Genomic DNA, 15,442 nt, shown 5'->3' with positions numbered 1-15,442 from the left:
CAGTGTAGCACGCTCCTTTGGCTGGGTCTAGCGGGAGTACTATGCGTAGTGACTTTTTCTCGAATATCATCTTCCACTTCTTCAGGTTGATGACTCTATTCATATCAGTGGGCTAGTCTATTCCTAGCAATACTAGATAAGGATTGTTGTCATCGACAATATCTATCACTTCAAAGCCCGTCTGTGTGCTCATGCCTTCAATATCAATGGTTACCCCTTGCAACCTCCCCATGGGAAAAATCTTCTGTTGGTTTTCCATCTGTAATTGAATAGGGGACCACTATAAGATGGGCATGCCCATACATTCCCATGTTTGCTTCGGTAATACATTCACGTCCGAACCCAGGTCTAGGATTACTTGATCCATTTCATACTCACCAATCCCTGTAGTCAACCTCATCTCCCTTCTATTGTGCAATGCATGCTTCCCCAATTTCTAGACTACGCGCTATTCTCCTAACCCTGTGCACCTAGTGATCAGCTCCTGTAGTCCCTTAAATGCCTTGTTCTCGCGCAACAATTTCATGCATGTCTCCAGAAAGGTAGTAAGCATAGAAGGATCCATCCCTGGCTCTGGTTGATCCTTACTACCTGAAGTGGAGGCCCCCGTGAAGCTCTTCTTAGCTTCCACAAACGTCTCCTTTGTGCATTCCAAGTCAAACTCAGGTTCCTTTGCAGGAGCCTTGCGAACCCATGTATCTTCCTTGGGCTACATCCCCTTATCCTCCCCTATGGTCGCACCGCTTCTGAGCATCATGTTCACATTTGGGTCTTCTTCGCGCGGTTCGGACCTCATCATTTGGATATTCTGAGTTGAAGGAGGCTGGAGCACCCCTTTTTCATGAATCTGTGTGATCAATGTAGGGAAATCTATTGTTTCATGATCAAATTGAGCATAGTATGAACAGGATATCCTCATTGGGTTGGTACAATCATGGGCATAGTGGCCTGGTCCTCCACAATTGTAACAAATTAACTGTCCATGGCCCCTTACCGGTCCCATTCCTCCTTGTCCTTGACCTCGCCCATGAAATCTAGCATGCGCCATCCTCGCAGTTGGGTCAAGGGCTCGCATTTCTATCTGCATCCTATAGGCTGGGGCCCGATCCATCATTAGCTCATAGCTGTGACAAGTGCACTCGTCATGGCCTACTGACCTGCATAAATTGCAAAACAACTGCTGGGGAGTCTGTGTATACTTCTGCAACTAATGACAATTGTCTGTCATGTGCTTTCCTCCTATTTGACAGATCACACACCATAGTGCAGGTGTCACACTCGACCCTGCCTGTGCCCTTGGTCTCAATGGCATTGGTCCCCCTCCTGCCAAGTAGTTCGCGAATACTAGACAATGATCCATGTCATGGCCCTAGCCTTTGCATTTTATGCACCATACTTCCTCGCGCTCCTCTGGCCATGGTGCCCTATCTTGCTCCAAACTCTACATTTCCAAGCATAGATTCTGTAGTTGCACATGGATTTGTTGAACTCCCAACCCAGGGTCTTGTATCGGGGTCCCATGCAACCTCATCGCCATTTCCAATGCTTTGGCCTGGGTGGAAAGTTTCCGTTGTGATAGCACCATCCTCAAGTGCGGTGTCAGGGATGCCACAAACCATGCACGATGTTGTGAATCCATTAGTGTCATATTGGCCTCATGGATTATACTCTTCATCCATTGATCTAGGTCCTAGGGGGTCTCGCTTGGAAGCATCACTAAATTCGATGATTGACCATGTCTCTGATTTTGACCGGCTAAATTCTCTATTCAACGCATTCTAGATCTCTACTATCCTTGCATTTGGGTGGTTGTTAGAGTGCTTGATATACCATGTCAATGCGCGATCCTGCAGTGCGCCCACCAATGTAACCTTCTTAATGTTGTTTTCCGTGACCCCTTGCTCTTCCCACACTGCTCTTACCACGAACCAGAACTAGTCCGGATCTTCATTCCCTACACCTCTGAATACGGGTAGTTTGATCACACTCGCCATGCTGAACTGTGGGGGTGGTGGAGGTGAAGTGGGTGGAGATGGAGGTGAGGGAGGTGAAGCGAGTGGTTGTGTGGGTGGAGGTGGTAATTGCAGAATGCACTCCTTTATCAAACTGACCGCACATCTTGGAGAGACCCAAGCAAGCTCTTCCTCACTCTCTCACGAAGGTGAAATTAAGGGACTGTTTCCTAATTCCCTGCTACCTTTGTAGATCTTTCCACTTCGCGTCATTCCAAAAATTAATGTATTCTCATAACCCGCTTTTCACATAATAACATCTTAATCGAGGTATTCAAAGATTTAATTTACTTACCTCGTGGTCCCTTGAGAAAACATTGCTCTGCTTCGCTATAGCTCACATTCGTGTCTACCGTGAACTCAGTGATGAATCCCCCTATTATTCGGTCAAGCCAATGGTCCACAGCTCGCGTGATCTGATCTTCTGATGCCTCTAGTCTGTGCACTAATTCTAGAGTCCACACTATCGGTTGGTCAAGCCTACACCTTCCCTAGCTGTTGGCTAACCTCGCGATCCACTCATACAGTTCAGAAAGAAAGGATCCAAAGAAAATCTCGTGGATTTCCGTATACATGTAGCTATCTAGCCACCTTTTCTTAGCTACCTGCAGAGTTCTGTTTTCCTGTGTCACGAACTCGTGAATCTTCTTGTCCAACCACTCTTTAATTTCCTTCTTTGTTGGGTTCTAGTGGTACAACATCAGACATCCCTTAGGCAGATCCCGGTCGTGGCAACAAAACCATTTGTTGGTTAGTGGGGCCTGACCCAGGTTCAGAAGTGATTTAGCCAAGCAAATCCTGGTACTACTGGCCCTTTCGGCAATATTCCACAGAGCACGGACTGAGGTCTCACCCAAAGTAGTATGGGAGGGTGCTGGAACTAGGTTTCCACACCTTAGGGATGTCTGATATGGGGCGATAGGTATGTAATTCAACCTTCGCGCTTACTAGGCTACGCGCACCAACGAGCCCTTTACGTCCTTCGTGTAGCCCTAGCCACAGCATGACCAGTGCTAATTACCCAAATCTTCCTTACTTAGGTTCTCTTTGCTAATTACCTAGAGGATTTTCATACATAACCATTCATATTAATGTTTACCAAGTGCGCGCATATAAATGACTAGATACACTTAACACATAACATCAAAATACAGATCCACGAAATAGATGCACAATATGCCAAATCAAACTTATCTTTATTAATAATCCTTTTCAAGTTCAATTCAATAGAGACCCAACTCTGCCCTACACACTCAGCTGCAAGGGTCCGCGCACTCAGCTGCGGACTCTATTAGGCCTCTACGCACTCACTTGCAGAGCCTCTTCCTACTACTATGACCCAATACACTTCATATCCACTTCTATCCTCTAACCATTCCTTCACATCTATCTATTACTTTCTTGCCTACCAAAACAAACTATCTTTACACTTAGAGCCTCACTCTATTTATACAATCCCATGGTCCATAGACCATGGGTAGGCCGACACAACTTTACATTAAATTACATTATTTTAGGGTGGACAACCCTATGGTTCATCCTAGACTCTCGTGCTCCACGTCCATACTTCGCGGAGTCTTTACATTACATTTGACCAAAACTCATGCTTTAAGCCCCAAAAAAATGTGTTGGGGGGATCCGCTGCCCAAAAGTGTACTTATTCTTGGGTTAATTCATGTTTGATATAATTTGCAAATGTATTGTTTATTTACTACGCGCTCCTGTATGAATGGTTTATGTTGTTAATTATAACCTAAATCTAAGATAATCAATAACATTGGAATACTAGTAAAGTCTTGGGTAATAACGTAGAAGCATAATGATCAACCCCTGAGTAGGGCTGTGCGTAGGCAGTATACTAGGTTGCAAGGTGTGGGAAAGTGCATGAAGCAACCTGTGCGCAGGGTCAAACCGCAGACCACTTGAACTCATCAGACATCTCTAGGGTGTGGAAACTTGGTTCTAGCACCCTCCCATACTACTTCGGGTGAGACCTCAGTCCGCGCTATGTAGAATGTTGCCGATTTTTTTTTGGCTAAATTAACTCTAAACCTAGATCAGGCCCCACTAAGCCAACAACGCTTGATACTGCATACATGTCAGAGGTATCAGATTTCACTAAATTTGAATAGATGTTTGTTCTGTGTTCCCTTAGGAATCGTCCTAGGTCATGCGGTATAAAAATAAGGATTAATGGTAGACCCTTCTAAGATCATGGTTATCATCAATCTGGAGGTATTAAGAAGTGTCAAATAGCTGTGCACAACACTGGGTCACAGTGGTTATTACCAAAAGTTCATCAAGAGTTATGCCCAGATTACCGCGCCGATGGAGAAACTATTCAAAAAGAGTGCTACATTCTGTTGTAATGAAGAATGTGAGCGAAGCCTGGATGTGTTAAAAGCAAACATGGTCATTGCACCGATCCTAGTCTTCCTGGATTGGAAGAAGGAATTTCATGTGCATGTGGGTGCGTCATGTATTGCGCTAGGAACAGTACTGACACAGGCCGGCGAGGGAGACTTGGATCACCCTATCATGTTTGCAAGTAGGAAGTTATCTAAGGCTGAGAATAATTATTCAACGATAGAGCACAAAGGTTTGGCTATGGTGTACGCACTCTAGAAGTTCAGACACTACTTGCTAGGTGGACACTTTAATATGTATATAGACCATTTTGCATTAAAGTACCTAGTCAACAAGCCTGTGTTGGGGGCGAAAATATGCAGATGGTTACTATTGTTTCAGGAATACAATTTCGAAGTCAATGTGTAGCCAGGGCGATTAAATGGAGGACTAGATCATCTGTCATGCATTGAAATGGGGGAGGGGACTACCAATTTAGAGGAGGACCTACCTGATGCACAACTCTTTGCATTGTGCATAGCAAACAATCATTTTGTAGTCATCATACACTTTCTGACTACAAGAATGGCTCCAGAAGGGTACACTAACCAACAAAAGAAGGAATTGGTGGTGCGCGTGGCAAATTTTTCTCTTATTATAGGTCACTTGTATAAGATGGGAGCGGATGAGATATTGTGATGTTATGTGCCTGAGTTTGAATGAAGAATAATCCTAGCCGAAGCTCATGGAGGAGCTGCGAGAGGCCATTATTGAGGAAAAGCAACAACGCAGAAGATTTTACATGCTGGGTTGTGGTGGCTGACACTTCATAAGGATTCCAAAGCTTATTGTATGGCATGCGATGCATGCCAGAGGACGGGCAGTCCATCGAGGAGGCATGAGCTGCCTCTGAATCTACAAGTGTCGTTGCAGCCATTTGAAAAATGGGAATTGATTTTGTAGGACCGATTCAGCCTCCAGGAAAGGAGACAAGTGTTCAGTATATCGTCACCGTGACTGAGTATTTGACCAGATGGGCAGAGGCGCAGCCTGTAAAGGATTGTATAGGGGTAACAGTAGCAAAGTTCTTATTCGAATATGTGTTGACCAGGTTCGATTGCCCAAAGGTGTTGATGAGTGATTGTGGTATGCACTTCCTTAATGAAACGATCAGCGCGCTAATAGAAGAATTCCAATTCTATCATCAAAAGAGCACACCATATCACCGTCAAGCTAATGGGATGGTGGAAGTGTTTAATAAGGTATTGGAGAATGTGCTAAAAAACATTTGCAACGCATAGAGGAATGATTGGGACGTGCCCGTACCGGAAGTGTTATGGGCTTATAGAACTACTTGTAAGAAGCTGACTCGACAGACACCTTTTCGACTAGTCTATGGCATAGAAGCTGTGATGCTGATGCAGTACATTGTACCTAGTCTATTTATAGTGGTGTTCACAGGAATGGCAGACTACAGAGCCTTATAAGAAAGGCTCGTGTAGCTGACAATGTTGGAGGAATATATATTCTTGGTTGGATTCCATCAACAAGCTCAGAAGGAGTGCGAAACGGCATGGCACAATTAGCACATCAAACTACGCAACTTCAAGGTAAACGATTTAGTTTTATTATATGATAGCAAGTTTGATAAATTTCTAGGAAAATTTCAGATGCATTGGCTAGGGCCATATGTGATCAGGGAGATTACCGATCGTGGAGCAGTTCAGCTTGTGAAATTGAATGGAGATCCATTTCCCAGGAAGGTAAATGGAAGCCGATTGAAGCCATACACCGAGGATTTGGCTAGATTACTATATGATGGTAGCATAGTCTTAGAACTCCTGGTAGCTGCAAGGAGGCATGGGACTATAAAATACACTGCCTAGGTTGTAGAGCTGCACGATTTGGCCTGCGCGGGATGGACGGGTGTCATACTATTAGCAAACGTGTGAAAGGAACTATGCTATAGGATGAGAGACTGTGTAGCGTAGCTAGAAAGTGACTGTTACCATCACTATTCATGATTTGACAATGAGTAAACAGCTAAGAGGAGCGGGGGGGAGGCATTTAAGGCTAAATTTAAGAGTGAGATCTTTGAAAATCTGCCGCCAATCTAGCATTTATGAGCGGATTTTGGGGGGAATGGTCGGGTTTGAATTCAAATTTTCCTATAAATTACAAATGGATGTCAAGCGGGAAAAACTTTGCATTCTGAGATTTTCTGAGTTGTGCCATCTATTGTGCATGAACCATAAGTTCTTTGAGGACTTGCTGGCTAGTTCTTTGTTTGACAGGTTACCTGAGGAGACCTAGCAGCTCATTAACAGCTTCATGTCTGCACCTGTGGAAACCGAAAGTACTAGAGGGTCTATTTCCTTTGAGGAAGTTTCCCTTAAGGTCGTGAGTATGGAGGTTCTTGCAGTAGTACCTAAGTCAATGAGGTCGCCTAGGCTGAGGCCTACGCTAGCCAAGAGAGGTTCCCAAGATGAAGAAATATAAATAGAAGAAGACATTGCTAGTGTGCGAGTCACCAAGGAAACATCAAAGAAAAAAAAAGCCTATTGCACAAGAGAAAGGTAAGGTAGTAGACCTGTAGGCCAAGGAGGGTGCATAGGATATTGATATTGAGGGGTTACACCCTATTTCGAAGCTGCTAGATTACATCCCTCTGTGCTAGGGTAAGGTGAAGGTCCCAAAGGACCCAGACGAGGGAAAGTTTCTCCTTCATACACCCCTACTGCCAGAGAATATCACATTTGAAGGTCCGCACTTGGCGCACGTCCCACATCTGAAGCTTGAAGATTGGGACTTGGGGGACACTGAGTGGTTCCCCCACCTGGCTACTGATGAGCGCCAGTATTGCAGCAAGGATGCTGCAACTTTTGGGCTACTAGATTTACTTATCAACCTGAGGTTCGTACAAACTTGGAGGTGATAGTGCTATATGCACAAGTAAAAGTGAAGGTCCTGCCTGTTGTCACTGGTCATCTGGCGAGAGACCCTAGGGGTTCCAAGCTAGACTTCTATAGAGTCAAAAGAAAAATGATTCTTTGATGGAAGAAGTTCAAATTTATTCTAAGAGAGCTACTCTACTTCAGTAATGAGGAAAACAATATGTAATGCTAAATCACACCATATCCTAATTAATCATTTAAAAAGCTATGCTAAGTAGAATTGCTAAATCAACACTAACCTAATGCTACTATCTAAGTTACAGAAGTAAAGAGCATCAAACCATACTAATGTGTAAGTAAGAAAACTAAACTAAATTTGTTTTCACCTTTTTTGGTTTCCTTTGCTAAAATCAAGCATGCAATTTTAATTGTTCTTGTCGATGTGACAAGTGGATGGAAGGTGGTTGTTTGGCATGGAATTCCCCCAAGGCATGTTTTGGGGCTCAAAGTCCAAGTTTTGACTGAATTTTGTTGTAAAGCTCTGCGAATTGCGAGCTCGGAGCGCGAAAAGTACAATAGAGTCATATGGTTGTCTGCCCTAGTTTTGTAATATAATGTCGGCTAGATAAACCTATCCATGATTCGCAGACCATAGGATTCTATAAATAGAGTGAGGCTCTAAGTGTAGAGAGGAGATAGAGAAGTAAGGAAGGGCATGAGAAGTCTAAGTGATTGATTCACAGTGTGAAGTGTTTCTTTGGGTCGTAGAGTAGGAGAAGGCTTTGTAGCTGAGTGTGTAGAGGTCAAGTGGTCCACCACTGAGTGCATGGACCCCTGCAGTTGAGTGCATAGGGAAAAGTTGAGTTTATAACCAAGGAAGGAATTAATAAAGAGAAGTTTTGTCATAATTTTGTGTATCTGTTCTTGGGTTAATGCATGTTTGATATAATTTACAAATCTATTGTTTATTTACTACATGAACTTGTATGAATGGTTTATGTTATTAAGTATAACTTAAAACTAAGATAATCACTAACATTGGAATACCAATAAAGTCTTGGGTAATAAGAGAGAAGCACAGTGATCAGCCCCTGAGTAGGGTTATGCGTAGGCAGTATACTAGGTTGCGAGATGTGGGAAAGTGCATGAAGCAACCTGCGTGCAGCGTCAAACCGTGTACCACTTGAACTCATCATACATCTCCAGGGTGCGGAAACGTAGTTCTAGCACCCTCCCATTCCACTTTGGGTGAGACCTCAGTCCACACTCCGTGGACTGTCACCAAAAGGGCTAGTAGTATCGGGATTTGTTTGGCTAAATCAACTCTAAACCTAGGTCAGGCTCCACTAAGCCAAAAAATGGTTCTATTTCCTATTCAATTGTGAATGGAAAACCAGCAAAAGATCCTACCTATGGGAAGATTGCACAGAATAATGGTGGATGTCGAAGGTGCAAGTGCACTTGTAAATTTTGAAGTGATAGAGATTGTTGATGACAACAATCCCTATCCCACACTACTAGGAATAGATTGGGCCACTGACATGAATGGAGTGATAAATCAAAAAAAGGGCAAAATGATTTTTGAGAAAAAGTCACTACGAATAGTGGTACCTTTAGACCCTGTGGAAGGATTGTGCTACACAGAGCTAGTGTGCGACTGTGATAGCAACGATGATCTAGACTGTATTTATAAGATAATCACGTGGGAGAAGGACTGGGTAAATCCAACCACGAATGGCAGGATCTTGTGGGAGCACGAAAGCTCCTGCACTTCAGATTCAGACGAAGAGATAGAATGATGGTAGAACCAGTCACATGAGGTAACCACACTCAATTGCAACATGATGATAAGGTCACTACACTGCGTGGCAATAGAGGTAAGAGATCTGCCTATGTATGATGGATTGAGCGAGGTGGATGATTTCTTGGACAAATTTGAAAGAGAAGTACCGGAATAGCAGAGTTTCGACGCTCTGAATTGGGCGCTGCACACTATGCCCATAAGGTGGTAGGGTATGCATCAAATAAGTTTTGAGGACTGGAGTAAATATAGAAGGATGATGCGCATGAAGTTTGGAAAGCCTCAAATGTGGATGAAAGTCAGTTATGACAGACGAAATAGCCTACGTGCCCACCTCTCCAGATGGGTATAGGCCTATGGTGCACAACCTGCATGAACGCACACCGTCCTCGTGATAGGTAACATGACCAATAAGTAGGAGCAGGCAAGATGATGGTGTGAACGATGGAGTAGGATAAGACCAAGTGCACCGAAGATTATCCATGTGGAAGCCTTTGAAAAAGTATGCGAAGTACTGAACGCGGTCCACCATGAGAAGTGCACTGACTGGGACCTACGCGTACAAGCGGTTCTATGGGCTTATAGAACCATGTGCAAAACCCTAACTGCACGGGCATTTCTGAAGCTGAAGTATGAAGAAAAAGCTGTAATCCCTATGGTGCATGCAAAGCCTAGTCTGTGTAGAGTAGTACCCATAGATACGATGGATTTCAAAGCCCAGAGAGAACACATGGGACTTGAGGAAGAAATCCAACATGAAAACCTTAGACTCCAAGGACTTAAAGAAAATAGGGTACGGTTAAGAAAGAAAATCGCGCTGGTGGATGTGGAAGTCAAGAAGATGGAGGATGAAATAAAGAGAGATTTTCTCGGAAAAAATACCAAAGTGGTAAGGCAGGAGGCGTGCAATCACGATGACAAGGTTAAGGCATACTACCATGAATTTATCATTCTGATGCCTTGGCATGGACTGCATATTGCTAAGCATAGTGACCATGGTAGCGTGTTGCAAATAGTGAAGTGCGCAAGGCTGACTGTAACAATAAAAGGTGGGGATTCTCTAGGAATCATGATGGAGGACTGGATGGAACTATATACGGGTGGTAGGACCACCTGACTAGCTGATGGAAGGACAGTGCTAGTGCTCCAGGAAGTTGGAAGGGAGCGCGGGACTATAAACTATCCTGCCCGAGAGTTGTGCAATGTTGGAGATGCAAGCAGAAGCAGAGAGTCACAAGGTTCGCGACCGCGCACAAGGGACTGTGTTGCCACGCGAGTTGGCTAGAAAGTGACCATTGAAGTCACTATTCATGATGGGATGCTGGACTTCAGGCCAAATGGAATATGCGGAAGGCATTTAAGACACGATTTATGAGCAAGATTTGGGAAAATCTGCTGCCAAGAAAGCATTAATGAACCGTAATTGGGGGGAACAGTCGAATTCAAATTCAAAAGGTGCTATAAAATGCAAAGGGCTACCCAGCAAACAACACTTGGTCATTTGCAAATTGAGCGGTTGAGCAGAGGCTTGAATGTTGTGAGCCGAGCGTTGATTAAGCCTCTGAATTCGTGAGTGATTGATTGCAGCACGGATACAATGACAACAACTAAGGATGGTCTAGGGATAGAAGAGGTGACAGCCAGCGAGGCCGCTTAGTCCCCAATTGTGGAGAATGTGACAGAAGGTGCCAGGATTGTGGCAGAGATCTTGAAATCACTGCATATGCTGAGACCTAAGAAGGATGAACAAGCAATGGCTCCCGTACGTGTGTCCCCGAGGAACCCACTGCGTAGCAAACTATCGATGGAAGAGAAGGGGAAAGTTGTCACAATAGAAACAGATGAGGAAGAGAAAGATTTGCAGGCCCTCATCATCACAGAGGAAGAAGACGAAGGCATGGAGGTGGATATTCCACCTACGCACTCTACGACAAAAATGCTTGCCTATGTCACCCCATGAAATGCGAAGGCCAAAGTGCCCAAGGACCTAGACAAGATCAAGAGTTCACTCCAGACTCTACTCCTCCCAGACGGCATTATGTTTGAAGGCACGCACCTGGGCCGCATGCCAACCATGAAATTTGAAGATTGGGACCTCACTGACCACGAGAAGTTCCCTCACCTTGAGACTGGGAACCTCATGGAGTAGAAGACCACGGGGGTGGTGACAACATTAGAGCCACGGAAGTGGCTGCGCGGAGTGGAAAAGGTTGGGCTACTGAACCTACTATAGGTGCCACATTTCCACCGCGCCCCAATAACCATTTTCATCATCAGGCAGCTACTCTGCCTAGTGCATAATGAGTATGTATGGCTGGATGAGCCCATCCTTATCACGGTAGCTCTGATTCACCATGTTCCCCAGGTTCCATACAAAGGAAAGGACCCCGCGACCATATTGGAAGGGAAGGGCAGTGATCTGGCCCTCGCAGAGGCCATGAAGATGAGGTACAAGCTAGAAAAGAAGAAGAGGAGTTATGCCATCTCCAGCATCAAGGATAAAGTGGTACGCATGGAAACCCAAATCCTTGTAGGCAAAGTTATGCGGAAGTGCCACGCAGACCAGGTACCTGTGTCAGTGATCGTACTGGCCAAGCAGTGCACAGACAAGGTCCAATTTAACTGGTCTAAATTCCTCTACATGGAGTTCTTATAGAATTGTCACGAGGCCCAGGAACAGGGTAAAAGCTTCCACCATGCATGGTTGTTGCTATCCTTATTGCTCATAGTAGGGGAATTGTCGGAGGACGGTCAATTCCCCATAATTGACAGTGAACTACCAGAGGCCATGAACTACGCTTTGCTCTAGGCCAAAAAGGATGCAAAAAGGATACGTGACAGAAAGATCTTTTGGGTTCTCATGGAAATGAACATCCATATGTGGATCAACTGAAAGCCGTTATCACCCATGGTGTACAACAGTATGCAGAGTTTTGCAGAATTTAAGGCAGACATGCATAATATATACTACAGGGCGCAAAATGATTTGACGAAGCAGTGGACAAAGATACCCTTTGTAGCCACTGACAACACCATTTTCAATGTCTTGGAGGCATGGCCACTAGAATGGCACACCCCAGAAATTTCAGAACTTGAGAAGTTAGCAACATAGAAGAAGAAAGACGATGCTAAGATACACATTGCACATTTGGCTGAGACAAGGTGGAAGGAAACATAAAGCAGTCAAGCAGGAAGGCCATAGCAATAGCAGTAGCATAGGAAGTAGCCACGAAGGCGGGCGAGGGCCAAGCAACGCCATTGCAAGAGTAGGAAATAGAGGAAGCCAAAACAGAAGAAGGAGGCATGGACACATGGACCGTGTCCACACAGTTGAAGCTCCAACTACCGGCACAACAAACAGGATCGAGGAAGAAGGTCAAGGCCTCAAAATTGGCCATTGAACTGATCACCCTAATCGAGGGTGATTTGCATGACATCGGTCAGACGGTGCGCAATGTAACAAATGAGGCTCTTCAGGATTTCATGCTGGAGAACCAGGCTATGTTTGGGGGCCTTAGAGTGCAGTTGTAGTAATTACATGTGTGCCCCCCTCAGGTTGGTACCCTTTTAATCAACCTTGCAGTAGGATCCTCAACAACAGAGCAGATGTTGCCCGTGCAGATGACGAACACAATAGTGCTGCCGGAAGGGGTGCTAGTAACATCAAATGAGGCCGATAGGTTTTGGGTGAGCATAATCAAAGGTCTGGGTGTTAATCTTGCTTCCCTCCCATACGAGACACTATATATGTTGCAGGATGGGATAACAACAGAGTTGTGGACTAGGGAGAGCCACGTGCTCCAAGTCCTCAGCGAGCAAAAGATAAATATGGAATATCTCAGCTTGCAGCGTGACGAATTGGTGTCGTGAAATCAATAGCTGGTGCAGGTGATAGGTGACGCTTGCCAAAGCATCTCGGAGCTAGCCATCCTAGTAGTTCTACCAGTAGAAGTGCAGATCCATAAGTTAATAGTAGGAGTCCGCAAGGCTACAGAAGAAAAGACAAAGGTTCAGCTAGAGTTGAATCTTCAGATCGCCAAGCTGTGGTTAAAGGCGCAGCCATCCACTCCCCTAGAAATTAGAAAAGAGCGAGCTAGCACTGTCACGATGAGATTGGAGGAAATCGGGGGTGAAGTGTGAGACTGCAACGACATGTTGGAAGAATCACTTGAGGTCCTCACAACTATGTAGGAGGACCCCAACATCCAGCGCTTAGAGACAGAGGCGCAGGAACTCCAATAGTAGTATGATAGTGTCTGAGGAACTGCGTAGACAGTGGTCCTCACCCAACGACTTGTGAGGATGCGGTAGACTAAGGCACTGAAAGAGCAGATGGACATGACAAGACATAAGGAGGAAGTTCTCAAAGCATGCATCCAGCCTTGGATCGATGAGGCCTTCACTATCATGGTAGAAATTCAAGGCAAGCTCGTGCACATATAGGGGATGCACACATTGATGCAGAGAAGCACCCCAAAGACAGAGGTCTCAAAACAATGGATATAATAGATCAAGCAAGCAACAGCTCAGTGCGCTGCTGACTTCAGTATAGTTTGAGAATAGTGGAACTCTGCGCAAAGATTTCCGCGCTGACCGAGTGACTCAAGGGCGAGTCACGATGTTTGTGTTGGGGGCTTGTTGGGCATGGAATCCCCCCAAGGCATGTTTTGGGGCTCAAAGCCCAAGTTTTGACTAAATTTTGTTGTAAAGCTCTGCGAATTGCAGGCACAGAGTGCGCAAAGTATAATAGGGTCATAGGGTTGTCCGCCCTAGTTTTGTAATGTAAAGTCAGCTAGATAGACCTACCCATGATCCACGGACCATGGGATTATATAAATAGAGCAAGGCTATAAGTGTAGAGAGGAGATAGAGAAGTAAGGAAGGGCATGAGAATTCTGAGTGATTAAGTCACAGTGCGAAGTGTGTCTTTGGGTCGTAGAGTATGAGAAGGCTCTATACCTGAGTGCGTAGAGTCCTAGTAGTCCGCAACTGAGTGCGCAGACCCATACAGCTGAGCGCACAGGGCAGACTTGAGTCTATAACCGAGGAAGGAATTAATAAAGAGAAGTTTTATCATAATTTTTTGTATCTGTTCTTGGGTTAATGCATGTTTGATATAATTTGCAAATGTACTATTTATTTACTGCACGCACCTATATGAATGATTTATGTTGTTAAGTATAAATTAAAACTAAGATAATCACTAACATTGGAATACCAGTAAATTCTTGGGTAATAAAGCAGAAGCACAGTGATCAGCCCCTAAGCAGGGCTGCGCGTAGGCAGTATACCAGGTTGCGAGGTGTGGGAAAGTGCGTGAAGCAACCTCTGCGCAGGGTCAAACCGCGAACAACTTGAACTCATCAGACATCTACAGGGTGTGGAAACTTGGTTCTAGCACCGTCCCATACTACTTGGGGTGACACCTCAGTCTGCACTCTGTGGACTGTTGCCAAAAGGGCCAGTAGTACCGGGATTTGTTTGGCTAAATCAACTCTAAACCTAGTTCAGGCCCCACTAAGCCAACAATGGTTGAGGATGACTAGAAGGTTTATGGAGTGGTTGGATGGTGTGGAAGTGCCCTAGGAGGCTTTTTGTGACTTCCTAGAGGTTCCCCATCAATTCGGTTTCAAAATGGGTCGTTTCAAGAAAACCTATAGGATGTACTAGAAACCTACAGGATGATCCTGTAGGAATTATTGGAAACCTACAGGATGCAGCCGAGAGCTAATTGTGAGGTGTTGGGAAGCTTCGAAAAGGTGTGTGATGAGTGGGATAGGGTTTTAGATGGTCTAGGAATGCTCAAGAGTTAATATCCAAGAGAAGAGATGGCTAGATTCATTCAATGTGTCCAGGGGAGTTTCAATAAGAAAGGAAAAAAACTAGTGAGGGTGATGGTGGAACAAGAGATGGTTGAGGTGGATGAGGTGGAAGATGGATGCTGGTGATGAAGTCTAGACATCCTCGTGAAGTACCTGTAGTGCTTAAAACACGTGTGTCTTCCAGGAACTACGCAACAAGATACATTTTCATAAACTAGAAAAGCATGAATCAATTGGCCACATTATACATGAAGAAAGTGCTGAAGGAAATGAGAACATGAGTGAGATCTTATTGCAGAAATAGAGTAATGGAAAATGATGACAATGAAATGAACAAAATATTGAATCAAGATAACAAACTCCAAAGCTCATGCAAGAACTAGAAATTTTTGTTTTTGGGGTTGCTAAAGGGTCTCTTCCTCAAGTCATGGTACCAGATGGAGGAGGTGAGGCTTAGAGACCTGTTGACAACCTTTCGGTGATCTTTTTGTCCTTTCTAACCTGTTAATTGAAAGAAGGCACAAATGGAAGAAAACTAAAATACAACCAATCTACTCTACATTGTTG

This window comes from Pinus tabuliformis, chromosome 2_2, assembly GCF_031772625.1.
Source record: "Pinus tabuliformis cultivar Carrire ecotype Pingquan chromosome 2_2, CPIR1, whole genome shotgun sequence".
In the NCBI taxonomy this organism is placed as follows: domain Eukaryota; kingdom Viridiplantae; phylum Streptophyta; class Pinopsida; order Pinales; family Pinaceae; genus Pinus; species Pinus tabuliformis.
This window is presented reverse-complemented; position numbering follows the sequence as displayed.